This window comes from Protopterus annectens, chromosome 3.part0, assembly GCF_019279795.1.
Source record: "Protopterus annectens isolate FY-2018-M chromosome 3.part0, PAN1.0, whole genome shotgun sequence".
NCBI classification, from domain to species: Eukaryota; Metazoa; Chordata; order Ceratodontiformes; family Protopteridae; genus Protopterus; species Protopterus annectens.
Window position 1 is genome coordinate 1836388699 of NC_056731.1, and position 14430 is coordinate 1836403128.

Genomic DNA, 14430 nt, shown 5'->3' on the forward strand with positions numbered 1-14430 from the left:
CTGTAGAAACACACTGGGGCTACTATATTCAGGGGTTATTACTACTTTATTTATTCATACATGACCCTTTCTGTCACTCTCACATCCTGCAACTTCACAGTTCAGGTTGGTACTTCTAGGCTTTGTTCACATGTTAGACTGGTGGTGATTCAAACACTTTCCAACAGCCTCACTTCTGTCATGATTCAGCATTTCAACAGGGGATATATCTCACATATGACTACCTCAGATTCTAAAGCTGTACTCTTGGGACTACTGCAGGTTACACTATATTTAATTCATGGTGGGACATCTGTATTACAGCACTGTTTAATTCTATCAATTATATTTACAGTTACACTTGCATACTGATGAACTTGTTGCAGCCATACCTGCAGACTTACAATTCCTGCTTGCACATTATATTACTTTTAATCAATACACTGCAGTGTTCTGATACATGCTACAGTACAATATTTATTTACAAGTAATGGGTGGGGTTACTAACCTGCATGGTGGCGCAGCCGCACCAGCCTCTGACCATACATCTCGCGATTCACAGGCGGACACCTGCAGCTGTAATACAAAGAAGTAATATTGGACTACACATCTCCATGGTATCGGCCAGTTGAAATCCTTACATACATAAGCAAAATGTAACTTACTCAGTAGTGGGGCGTTGGGCATATCCGGGGCCTCCTGGATCCATTCGGACAACTGGTCTTCCTTGCATCGCTTCAGGTCCGCATGGTGGTGACGGACTGCTCACCAGTGCGTGGAATGCCAGTAGCACTGGTCAGATCACGAGCCAACTGGTCCCATGCCTCTGCCCTATATGCTCCCCATGAGACCTGGCCCTGCATGAGTTGGGCCTCGTGATGATGGACAAGGAGCCAGACCATGTATCTGGACTCCTCAACGCCCCAGCTGTGCTTTCAAAGCAACGTCCCTCACCTACTCCACTCATTCTGACTGCACTTTGCCACTTTTCCCGCACATTTCTCTGATTGGCTGTTTTGGAATTTTATCTACTTCACTGAAAATGCTTTCTCATGCTCCAGTCTGGATTTTATCCCATATATATGCTATTTCTGCATTTCATGGTATTGCTGTCATGGCTTAGTGGTGAAGTACCTTGACTCTAGTGCATGGTATCCTGGGTTCGACTCTGGCAACTGACTTTTGATTTTCCTGACAGAAATGAGTTGAGGACCTGTCAATCAAACTTGCCAAAAGCACTTTTAAGCATTTAAAACCAGGTCTGCGCTCGTTTGCGGCGGGTAACCTTGCGCACTGGCAGTTAGCTTGTGGGGTCGCGCAAATGGTGTCGCTGGGATAAACCTTAATTGGCTAGTGACACACATGTTCAGCTAAGCACAGCTAGTTGCAAACGGTTTCAGCCTATTAAACCGATTGCTTAACAACGAGCATACAGTTTGCAGCTTTTTAAACACTACTCAGCTACGGGCATTCCGTCACAGCAGCTTAGCTATCAGTACATTTCTGACTATTTTTATTATTGTGTTACTTCGGAATATATGCTCCATTTCATTCCATTTTACAAAAGGGAATACATTTATATTTGTACAATACTGTCAGGGGGCTTTTTCGTGCTTATTTACAAAAAAAAAAAAAAAAAGTTGTTGTGGGGGCTCGAACCCTGCCTGCTTACTCTTAGGCCAGCAACTCTACCGCTAAGCTATTACTTCTTGGCTTACTTTGCATATTTAGTTCTTATATCCTTTTCCACTGACTGCTAACTGTGATTGCGCTAGTAGCACCCAGCCAGCAAGCGCACACAGTAGCAAACATTTACGGGGTTTTAAAAAAAAAAAAGGTTTTAATTTAATTTTATAACATCTCTTCACTTTATACAGTGATGGTCTATCGGGGCATGTGTTGTGTAGTGTGTTTATTCACATTTCCATGGCCTCTCTCGTGGCTGTTTACTTTCAGCCATTCTAGTCTTCAGTGTGCGGCTTGCAGGGCTTAGCCTACAGACACACCCCCTACTCTCTTACATGGACCGTGTAAGAGTTACTAGTGTGATTCAGCATGCCTCATGCACCTCATGCATATGCATGACATGCTGACATCACACAGTTTCACTACAGCCTGCGTGAAAGAGTTATAACTCTTACGGAGGCTTCCTGAATCTGGCCCATAGACAAGATATTGCCATTAAATAATTATCCTTGATAGTTGCAGATCATTTGTACATTACAGATGTTCCAGCTTTCATTTTAAACTTGTGACCTAAAATGGTGTTTATACGCTATTATTAGTTTAAATCTTTTAGATAAAGATGGAACATTTTATCTGGGAATGTCTTCTACAGCTCAATGTATCCTGCAATTCACATTAGTTTTAGCAGCTAGCTGCGTTCTTTATCAAAGCACGAGCCGAGTGATCCACTGCTCAGAGTTGTACAGTACCTCTGAATGGTTTCATACCCTCTTGAACTCTCTCTTCAAAGTTCTTTTCAACTTTCACTTACGGTACTTGTCCACAATTGGTCTCGTGCCAGTGTTTAGCCTTAGATGGGTTTACCGCCAGCTTTGGGCTGCATTCACAAACAACCCGACTCTGGGAAGACTTGATCCCAACATGCGGGGAGTGCCACCAGCCTCACACTGTCTGCGGGCTCTTGGGACCCAGGGTGGCACCGGGGAGACAGACTTCTATATGCCACATTTCCTTGCACCCATTGCCTTGGGCGGGGATTCGGCACTGGGCTCTTCCCTCTTCACTCACTGGTACTGAGGGAATTCTTCTTTGAGGGTAATAGTAACTTTGGGGTATTCTGTGACTGCACCTAGTTTGCAATCATCTGCAAATAATCCTGTAGAATAAGTGGTTGGGTTACTGCAGAAGGAAGTTAAAGGCAGACAATTAGTTGAGAAATAGAGCATGAAAGCAGAAAAAGAGCAACAAGAACTCCATCATTCAGCAATGACATGGTAGAAGCAGTGGTGGTCTGGTGAGGGGGATGTGGCCACCCCCACCTGTGGCAACCTGTTGCCTGCGGATATCTGCAGCACGCTGGCGGACATTTCTTATCAAATCACTGCAGTGATGTCTCACCTGCTCATATGTCCTATCATGCATGCCAACATCATTTATCCTACTAACAAGGTTTTGCCACAGTGCAGACCTCTCCTGCTGATTCTGGGTGGTGCGTGAGAACAGGATGGCATAGTCACGCACCAGGCTCTGGTGGATCACGTCATCCTCTGCAGCAGAGTAGGCAGGATTCCTTTTGGTGCCATGTCTATCTGGAAAGGTACACAAACAGGTTATCAGCATGGTATCTCAACAATACATGGTACACATTCTATACAGGAGTGTTAACTTCTACTTATTACTGATTGGTTAAAACCTGATTACAGTGTAGCTATCATTCTATGTCATTTGTACTAAGTACTTGGCCTTCAGACCAGTTGTTTTACATTAGGGAGGTTGGTGGCAAGCACTGTGGTGGCAGGACACATATCTTTCATCCATTGAAGTTGGGAACTGCTGATTGTGGGCCCAGTGTACAAGTGTATTACTTCTGGTATGGGCAGTTGGCCTTCAGGCCAGTTATTTAACATTAACGAGGTTTGTGGTCTGCACTCATGTGTGACAATAGGCTGTACTCTGCCATTCATAGCTGGGGACATCTGGTTTCAGGTTTATAGTGCCTGCATATCTGAGCTGTATCTTACTGACATTGCTACACCTTGTTTGTTGTAGCAAACACTACATCCAGGCCTCCTGGATCTACCTTTGTTTATATGCTTGTTATCTGTTAGCTTGTTATTTCACTGGTATGCTACTTCCACATAGTACACATCTTCTCAACACATCTGTGACTCACTACTGTTATCTGCATTGCTTACTGTACGTACTTCCATGTTACACATGACAGCAAGTGACTGCTTGTCATTGTTGAATTTACTTCATTGTGATACATTGCACTTAGGTTACCTGGCATTTGCTCACTGACACTTTTATATCAGTCAGCAGTTGTAGGTAATGTCAGTACACCCTCACTCCCCACTGGACCTTGTTTTCAATCATTAGTGATTACAGAGTTCACAATAGTATTCTAGCATGTCCAGAGGTCAGTTGTCAGTTCCCTCCCAGTCCAGCTGGTGAGTGTGGTACTCAGAGACAATGTTAGAACAGATGCATGTACACAGACAACCCCTCCTCCTAACAACAAATTCAAACTCATGTGAGTGATGCAACCATATACCAGACTGGAGGCTAGGCTCTGTCTACTCAATACCGCCATAACCAGTCACGTGGCAAAGAGGATCACTCACTACACTTCCAGTCTCACGTAGACCTACCACAACAGCGGACCTAACACATGATCACACATGATCATACTTGTAGGCTCAGACCACAGCTCTGCCTATGCAGCAGAGACCTCCTAAGCAGACATCCAGGCAACCACTACCACATAAACGAACATGTGCAACACATATCACACAAAGCCAATGTGCTAAACACTCACAGCCATTAACAGTTAACAACACACCTCATACACCTGTACTAGGTGCCTCTATCATCAGGCACACTCACATCACGTTCACCAGGCTTAACGAGGTGAGGGTCACGGTGTGCAGCCTGTCAGGCACTATGACCTGCCACATAACACAAACACTCAGGTAACCCCAAGGCAGGTACAGGTATGACTCAGTCAATGTCCATGCTGCTGTGAATGGCCTGACACATTCCTCCCTGGACTACATGACACGAGACATTACAGAGCTCTCTGAGCACGTAGCCCGAGACAGTTTGACCCTGACCTTGAGTAGCATCCTACCCTCACCTAGAACGATGCCACAATATCAAGGCACGATGATCCCTTCCAACAATTGACTGACATACTGGTGTCATTCACAGGTGTGCCAATGCCTGCCATCTTGGGGTGGTATGCTTTGCTAGGGACAGCTTGTACCTGTCACCACAGTCCTATTGACATTTGGCGGAGCCTCCTGCTACACCCATAGTGCCTGTATTAGGCAAGGCTCATAAGGCAAACCCACATCCATTTGTATCACAAAGGATGAGGAAGTAAGAGTGATGCTACTCAACACTGGACGTCTAGACCCAAGGATGCACGCACCCAAAACCCTACCTAGCATTCTGGACATCGATATCTGTGCAGTAACATGAACCTGTTTCAGGTTTCACAGGAGCACACCAGTACTACCACGTTATAGCTGTTACCATTCTTGTCGGCCCCAACACCTGAACAAGGGAGGGGGAGTATCAGTATTCAATGCAGATTCCCATGCCTCCACATTGGTGGCACAGTACAACATAGGTGTTAGGCCATTGAGTACAGAAGACGTAGTTGGGGACCTGGGGAAGAAACATGGTAGCGGTCTCTCATTTGTCTACCACATGGCCAACGTGGATTGACAGACATGTTATATAGCCCAGCTAATCCACATGTATGGCAGGGGAGGTCATTGTGCCTCTGTACTCATCCATCATCAGGCCTATAATTGCGTACAATGCACCTTTGGGATGTACCTAACCAGACACCTACAGCAACTGGTACAGGACAACAGTACATCATCAAGGGGATGCAATGGCTCACACAGATGTCATATGCTGCCCAGGTAAAGTGAATCCAGCTGGACTCAGTGGCATACTGCCTGTTCAGAGGCAATCTGTGCGTGCCATATACAGCCATGTCCTACCTAGCAGTAATGAACGTGATGCACCTCAGGCAATCAGAGTCCCATACAGCCACATGCTCAGGAGAGCTGGACCTCAGCACTGACATACATGGACATGCTGGAGGGGCATATTCCTAACCGAGAGGCTCCCTTCACTCTGTAATGAGCTCACATTACTGGTTAGGCAGAGTCCCTCATTGACTCTCTTCCATAGGAATCTGGATGAGTGGATGGAGATCATAGTTGTACCCCAGGTATCACTTCTATGTCACTGTTAGACAGAGGCACAGTATACTAAAGGTGGACAAGGGCATAGCAGCATAACTTGTAATTGGGTGGCAAAAGACAAACACATTCTACTAGGCTTACCAATGCCCTAGGGCAAATAGCCTAGTATGAACCTATGAACTGTTCATTCTCAACTGTTCGAGCTCATTACAGAGTGAAGGGAGCCTCTCGGTTAGGAATTTGCCCCTCCAGCATGTCCATGTATGTTCTATTCAGTCGCACGCTTGCTCAGAGGTGACCTTTGCCTAACATACAAGGCCATGTCAAACCCAGATTTGATGAATATGCTTCACCTCAAAAAATCTAGATCCATCAGAGCCACAAGGGCGGGAGACTTAAACCTCGACACGGCTATTAATAGGACATGCTGGAGGGATAGATTCATCACCCAAAGACTCCCTATGCTGTGGAACAAAATCACGGTATATGTGAGGCAGAGCACCTCGCTGGCCCTGTTCAAGAGAAATCTTAACCAATGGATGGGAGATCGCAGATATATCCCAGGGATTACCTCAGTGTCACTGCTCGACAGAGGCACAGCAAAATAATGGGTATGGTTCCCCATACTAAAGGGGTGGTGTAAGCCACAAAACGATGGGCTAGGCTTGTAAATGCCCTCGGGCAGATAGCCTAGTATGAACCTATGAACATGTGTGTACTGCTATAGTACTTCTGCCATATGTTGCATGTGTGTGTGTTGTGGGGGATGCACAGGTAATGGCCAGATACGTCTGCACAGGTGACACGTCTGACACATTCTGGGTGTTCATCCATACATACTGGATGTGTGCTGCCATCCAACCCTGTGATGTGGACACACATTACTCAGCCTGGATATACATATCCGAACAACACCACAAGCACAGTACACTACCTTGCTATGTATGCATGTTATTACACAGTATTCAGTAGTTATGACAGTGATGCTATCCATGCAGCCCACTGGGCCAGTGGAAGCCACAACACACACCGCCAGCACCTTTGCATATGCTTACCACAGACATCCCACATACTGCATGTACTGTGCACACAGTTATCTAACCCAGAACAACTGCACACCACTTATTAATCCTGTCCAGTGGACTACAGATACAGGCATATTGTATAACAATAGTAGGAGGCTACTGCAGCACAGGGCAGATTCACATGACGGAAGGCATCTGTTGTCTGCAGTGTTAAGATGCTTCACATTCACCAAATGCACAGATATTGGCAACATTGTTGCAGACAGTTTAGGTGCAGGTACCCCCACATTGTCCTACACACGTGTTATTAGTTATCCCAGATGACTGTAACCTCCCTATCCTCTCACATGTCCAGGTGAGAGCCACCCTCATCATTGCAGAACACATATCATCACTGTTACGAAATGGTATCCCTGGATGTGTGCTACATTCACCCCTGGAGGACATAGCACCACATGACAGATTGATATTAATCCCTGGCCATACTACAGGATATGTACCTGAACAGTGCCATACATACACAGTGGTCCCACACCAATGAGGAGGAACCTCTACTGACCCTGGGAACTACTGCATCATATGCACAACTGGCCTTGTGTTCTAAGCTATGGAAGTGTTAGTTATGGCCCACATGTACAACAATATTACATATGTTTATATTTCATGACTATGTACACATAACCTATCTCATGGACATACCTATAGATAGTGAACTATGATACATTTGGAGGTGTCACAGTATACACAGGATTAACCTGCTACTTTGCATTACCTGTGTTTGTGGCAGCTGTTGCTGTGCCAGTGGTGCTGCTTGCTGCTTGCTCCTTGCTGCTTGCTGCTGATTTTGCTGCTGGCAGTCCTAATATTTGTTTGGTTGTTTGGTTGTTTGGTTGTTTTCTCTGTCTCTCTCTCTCTCTCTCTTTATCCGTAGTGTTTCTGCAATGAATGTATTGCGTGAGTGTAGTGTGGGAACTCAATGCTTTTGTAGGTATCTGCATAGGTCCATGTGATGGCCTCTGCACCAATTGTAAGGCAGCATTTGCTAATTGCATGCAGCTGGGTGTGTACTGATTGCATGTCTCACTGTGATTTCATGACACTGCTATAAAAGGGTATGTGAGATAGGCGTTGCCCTTTCAGATTGTAGGGCGTGGACCATGCTGGTATGCTGTTGACAGTGTTTTGTGAGTGTGAAGGTTAGTACATCTACCATGCTTCATGCTGTGTTGTAGATTCAGGTTGCTGCATTTATCTTGCCTGTTCCCTGTAGTGAGTGTGTATGCATACTGACACCTACAACTATATGTCATATGTATTGCTATATAAATATATATATATATCTGTGTACATATACATACTTTCATATATGTACATTAGCTGACATTATTGGGTACAAGCTAACAATTAGCAGGACTGTTTCTGTTAACACTACACTAGTATGGGAATCCAGTAATTGGGACTATAAAAGTCTGCATGACATGCTTTGGGTAGTAGACATACTATATTGCCTTTATCTTCATTCCTACTATTACATGTTCCACTTATTTAGCACTATATTCCTGTATGAGAGTCATGGCTTAGTGGTAGGTCATACAGACTAGTGTTACAATGGTCTTGTGGTAGGGCCTACTAGTATGCTCATATTCTGCTTTTGAGTTGAGTATAGGGCCTATCAATCAAAGTGCTGGAGGCACCTTTAAGCAGTTAAAGGGCTTAGTAGGTCTCATAGGAGCCAGGCTGTGTTGCAGATTCTGGTTGCTGCATATATCTTCACTGTTTCCTGTAGTGAGTGTGTATGGCTACTGAGACCTACAACTATATTTCATATGTATTAATATATATTTATATATATGTATGTGTAGATATACATACCTTCACATATGTACATTACCTTACGTTACTATGTACAAGCTAACAGGTAGCAGGGCTGTTTCTGTTCACACTGAACTAGTATGGGAATCCAGTAATTTGGCCATTAAAACTCTACCTGACATGCTTTGGATAGTACATCTCCTATATTGCCTTTATACTGATTCCTACTATTACATGTTATATTTATTTTAGCACTGTGTTCTTGTGAAGCAGGCATGGCTTAGTGGTAGGTCATACAGACTAATGTTACCAAGGTCCTGGGTTCGAGACTGACAGTGGGAATTTTTTTTACTTTGCAAACTTTCAAACTGAGTACAGGACCTGTCAATCAAAGTGCTGAGGCCATCTTTAAGCAGTTAGAAGGGTAAATAGGTCACACAGGGGTCAGGCTGTGTTGCAGATTCAGGTTGCTGCAATTATGTTCACTGTTTCCTGTAGTGAGTGTGTATGGCTACTGAGACCTACGACTATATTTCATATGTATTAATATATATTTATATATATGTATGTGTAGATATACATACCTTCACATATGTACATTACCTTACATTATTATGTACAAGCTAACAGGTAGCAGGGCTGTTTCTGTTCACACTGAACTAGTATGGGAATCCAGTAATTTGGCCATTAAAACTCTACCTGACATGCTTTGGATAGTACATCTCCTATATTGCCTTTATACTGATTCCTACTATTACATGTTATATTTATTTTAGCAGTGTGCTCTTGTAAAGCAGGCATGGCTTAGTGGTAGGTCATACAGACTAATGTTACCAAGGTCCTGGGTTCGAGACTGACAGTGGGAATTTATTTTTCTTAGCAAACTTTCAAACTGAGTACAGGACCTGTCAATCAAAGTGCCATAAAGGCACTTTTAAGCACTTTAAACCAGGTCTGCGCTGTTTGCTGAGCTCACGCTTGCTTACTGACGGTGAGCTCCGCTAACACAAGCACACCTGCGCTAATTTCTTTGAAAGAAAAGAAAAGGGGTGACAGGAAAGTGGTGAAAAGGGGTCACAAAGAGGGTAAGACAGTAGGGAAACAAGCGTGGGATTTGCAGGAGGGATATAGGTAAGGCCCATAGATGCCCATGTCTTTGGCAGCAACAGCTGTGCATTTCCATGTATTTTGGTGAGACATTGGAAACCTTTCACCCCTGAGAGAGGTGTCAGGACAACATTAATATTTGTTGTAGAGCCAATTGTAATTAACTGTTTCAATATCAAGCAGACATGTGTGCGACATGGACAGCTATGTATGGGGCGTAATTTTTGTGGGTACAGAGTGCCCTTTTTTTTTTCAGGTGAGAGTGGTATGTCAGGTGAAGGAAGTCGGTATAGCTGGGGAGGTAGGTTGGGTAGGTTAACAGACAAGACAGACAAGACGCATACAGGGGCGGTGTATGACACACGTGGGGGGTTACACAATTGACGGGGACGGAGGTTGGGATTTCCAAGATGCATGAGCCCACAGATGGCAACAGTGGAACTGATATCCCCACCCATAGGCAGTTGCCACTGTTCCTTCACAGCCCAGGACGGGGCTGTGCTGGGGGCTGTGTAGGCGGGGCAATGGCCGGGGCCGTTAGCTGTGCCACACGAGCCTCAAGCTGGCGTAGGGGCCCAAGTACAGTGTCTTGGATCTCCCTTCGCACCACAGACCGGACACCGCGGAGGGTGAGTGGACGAACCCCTCCGGCCACACTTGCAGAGGGGGGACCGGCCCCATCCCCTGCAGCGCTTCCACCCGAAGGTGGCACAGGGCCGCCGGAGGGGGGTCCGGCCTGGGCACTAGTGCCAGGTGCAGGCGCCAGCTGAGGTGGGAGAGGTGGGTCCGCTGGGACCCGCCTTCCCAAGCATTCTAGGTTTGTGAGTTGTTATGTTAGTTTGGGTTAGTGGCATTTTATTCCATTCAGATTAGTTGTAACAGCATGCATTGGTATTCCCATCAAACAAACACCCAGATATTAACACCATTGAACAAGGGGCATATCAATATCACATGCATTATTTGAACAGAAATACACAGTCAAACAACATGCAGGGTTGATTAATGGCAACAGGCCATCAGATTTGCAGGTATGAACAGGGCACATGCACGAACAGACATGCATATATTTTTGAAACGGACAAATGTCCATGATTAATGAAATGTTCACATACCATTATTTAGTGGGTGTTGTTATATGGAATTATAGGGTTGGGCGGAGATAGAAAGTGATGACACATTCATATGTTACACATTGATTTACATTCGTATAAGGTACACAATTAAGTTGAGGCTGATGTTTCAAAATAAATTTTATTTGACTGTCAAGCTACACCTGTTACAAATACATCACTATCCTACTTATTTTGAATTTGATCAGATACATCATCCTGCTACACTTTGATGACAGGACAGGGGACAACTATGGCTGTTTAGTCTGTCAGATAATCATTCATTCTATCTGCAAATTGTTTACTGTGATCACCATATACAGCATTTGGCCTAGACATTCCAGATTCTGACACACTGAAATCAGTTTGGGATATTAAGTTGTACTTCCCACATGCATTTAGTTCTGTAGAAACACACTGGGGCTACTATATTCAGGGGTTATTACTACTTTATTTATTCATACATGACCCTTTCTGTCACTCTCACACATCCTGCAACTTCACAGTTCAGGTTGGTACTTCTAGGCTTTGTTCACATGTTAGACTGGTGGTGATTCAAACACTTTCCAACAGCCTCACTTCTGTCATGATTCAGCATTTCAACAGGGGATATATCTCACATATGACTACCTCAGATTCTAAAGCTGTACTCTTGGGACTACTGCAGGTTACACTATATTTAATTCATGGTGGGACATCTGTATTACAGCACTGTTTAATTCTATCAATTATATTTACAGTTACACTTGCATACTGATGAACTTGTTGCAGCCATACCTGCAGACTTACAATTCCTGCTTGCACATTATATTACTTTTAATCAATACACTGCAGTGTTCTGATACATGCTACAGTACAATATTTATTTACAAGTAATGGGTGGGGTTACTAACCTGCATGGTGGCAGCCGCACCAGCCTACGGCCATACATCTCGCGATTCACAGAGCGGACACCTGCAGCTGTAATACGAAAGAAGTAATATTGGACTACACATCTCCATGGTATCGGCCAGTTGAAATCCTTACATACATAAGCAAAATGTAACTTACTCAGTAGTGGGGCGTTGGGCATATCCCGGGCCTCCTGGATCCATTCGGACAACTGGTCTTCCTTGCATCGCTTCAGGTCCGCATGGTGGTGACGGACTGCTCACCAGTGCGTGGAATGCCAGTAGCACTGGTCAGATCACGAGCCAACTGGTCCCATGCCTCTGCCCTATATGCTCCCCATGAGACCTGGCCCTGCATGAGTTGGGCCTCGTGATGATGGACAAGGAGCCAGACCATGTATCTGGACTCCTCAACGCCCCAACGCTGTGCTCGAAAGCAACGTCCCTCACCTACTCCACTCATTCTGACTGCACTTTGCCGCTTTTCCCACACATTTCTCTGATTGGCTGTTTTGGAATTTTATCTACTTCACTGAAAATGCTTTCTCATGCTCCAGTCTGGATTTTATCCCATATATATGCTATTTCTGCATTTCATGGTATTGCTGTCATGGCTTAGTGGTGAAGTACCTTGACTCTAGTGCATGGTATCCTGGGTTTGACTCTGGCAACTGACTTTTGATTTTCCTGACAGAAATGAGTTGAGGACCTGTCAATCAAACTTGCCAAAAGCACTTTTAAGCATTTAAAACCAGGTCTGCGCCGTTTGCGGAGGTAACGCATGCGCACTGGCAGTTAGCTTGTGGGAGCGTCGCGCAAATGGTGTGCGCTGGGATAAACCTTAATTGGCTAGTGACACACATGTTCAGCTAAGCACAGCTAGTTGCAAACGGTTTCAGCCTATTAAACCGGTGCTTAGCAACGAGCATACAGTTTGCAGCTTTTTAAACACTACTCAGCTACGGGCATTCCGTCACAGCAGCTTAGCTATCAGTACATTTCTGACTATTTTTATTATTGTGTTACTTCGGAATATATGCTCCATTTCATTCCATTTTACAAAAGGGAATACATTTATATTTGTACAATACTGTCAGGGGGCTTTTTTGTGCTTATTTACAAAAAAAAAAAAAAAGTTGTTGTGGGGGCTCGAACCCTGCCTGCTTACTCTTAGGCCAGCAACTCTACCACTAAGCTATTACTTCTTGGCTTACTTTGCATATTTAGTTCTTATATCCTTTTCCACTGACTGCTAACTGTGATTGCGCTAGTAGCACACCCGCGCACACGGGCGCACACAGTAGCAAACATTTACGGGGTTTAAAAAAAAAAAAAGGTTTTAATTTAATTTTATAACATCTCTTCACTTTATACAGTGATGGTCTATCGGGGCATGTGTTGTGTAGTGTGTTTATTCACATTTCCATGGCCTCTCTCGTGGCTGTTTACTTTCAGCCATTCTAGTCTTCCGGGGGCGTGTACGCTTGCAGGGCTAAGCCTACAGACACACCCCCTACTCTCTTACATGGACCGTGTAAGAGTTACTAGTGTGATTCAGCATGCCTCATGCACCTCATGCATATGCATGACATGCTGACATCACACAGTTTCACTGCAGCCTCCGTGTAAGAGTTATAACTCTTACACGGAGGCTTCCTGAATCTGGCCCATAGACAAGATATTGCCATTAAATAATTATCCTTGATAGTTGCAGATCATTTGTACATTACAGATGTTCCAGCTTTCATTTTTAAACTTGTGACCTAAAATGGTGTTTATACGCTATTATTAGTTTAAATCTTTTAGATAAAGATGGAACATTTTATCTGGGAATGTCTTCTACAGCTCAATGTATCCTGCAATTCACATTAGTTTTAGCAGCTAGCTGCGTTCTTTATCAAAGCACGAGCCGAGTGATCCACTGCTCAGAGTTGTACAGTACCTCTGAATGGTTTCATACCCTCTTGAACTCTCTCTTCAAAGTTCTTTTCAACTTTCACTTACAGTACTTGTCCACAATTGGTCTCGTGCCAGTGTTTAGCCTTAGATGGAGTTTACCGCCAGCTTTGGGCTGCATTCACAAACAACCCGACTCTGGGAAGACTTGATCCCAACATGCGGGGAGTGCCACCAGCCTCACACTGTCTGCGGGCTCTTGGGACCCAGGGTGGCACCGGGGAGACAGACTTCTATATGCCACATTTCCTTGCACCCATTGCCTTGGGCGGGGATTCGGCACTGGGCTCTTCCCTCTTCACTCACTGGTACTGAGGGAATTCTTCTTTGAGGGTAATAGTAACTTTGGGGTATTCTGTGACTGCACCTAGTTTGCAATCATCTGCAAATAATCCTGTAGAATAAGTGGTTGGGTTACTGCAGAAGGAAGTTAAAGGCAGATAATTAGTTGAGAAATAGAGCATGAAAGTAGAAAAAGAGCAACAAGAACTCCATCATTCAGCAATGACATGGTAGAAGCAGTGGTGGTCCTTTCACTATCCATAGAGGCCAGGTTTCACTTAAATTCTGCAGAGTTGTAATTTTATGTAAGATTAGTAACTGGTTAGCTAATAATGAATGAATGACCTCACTCATGTAT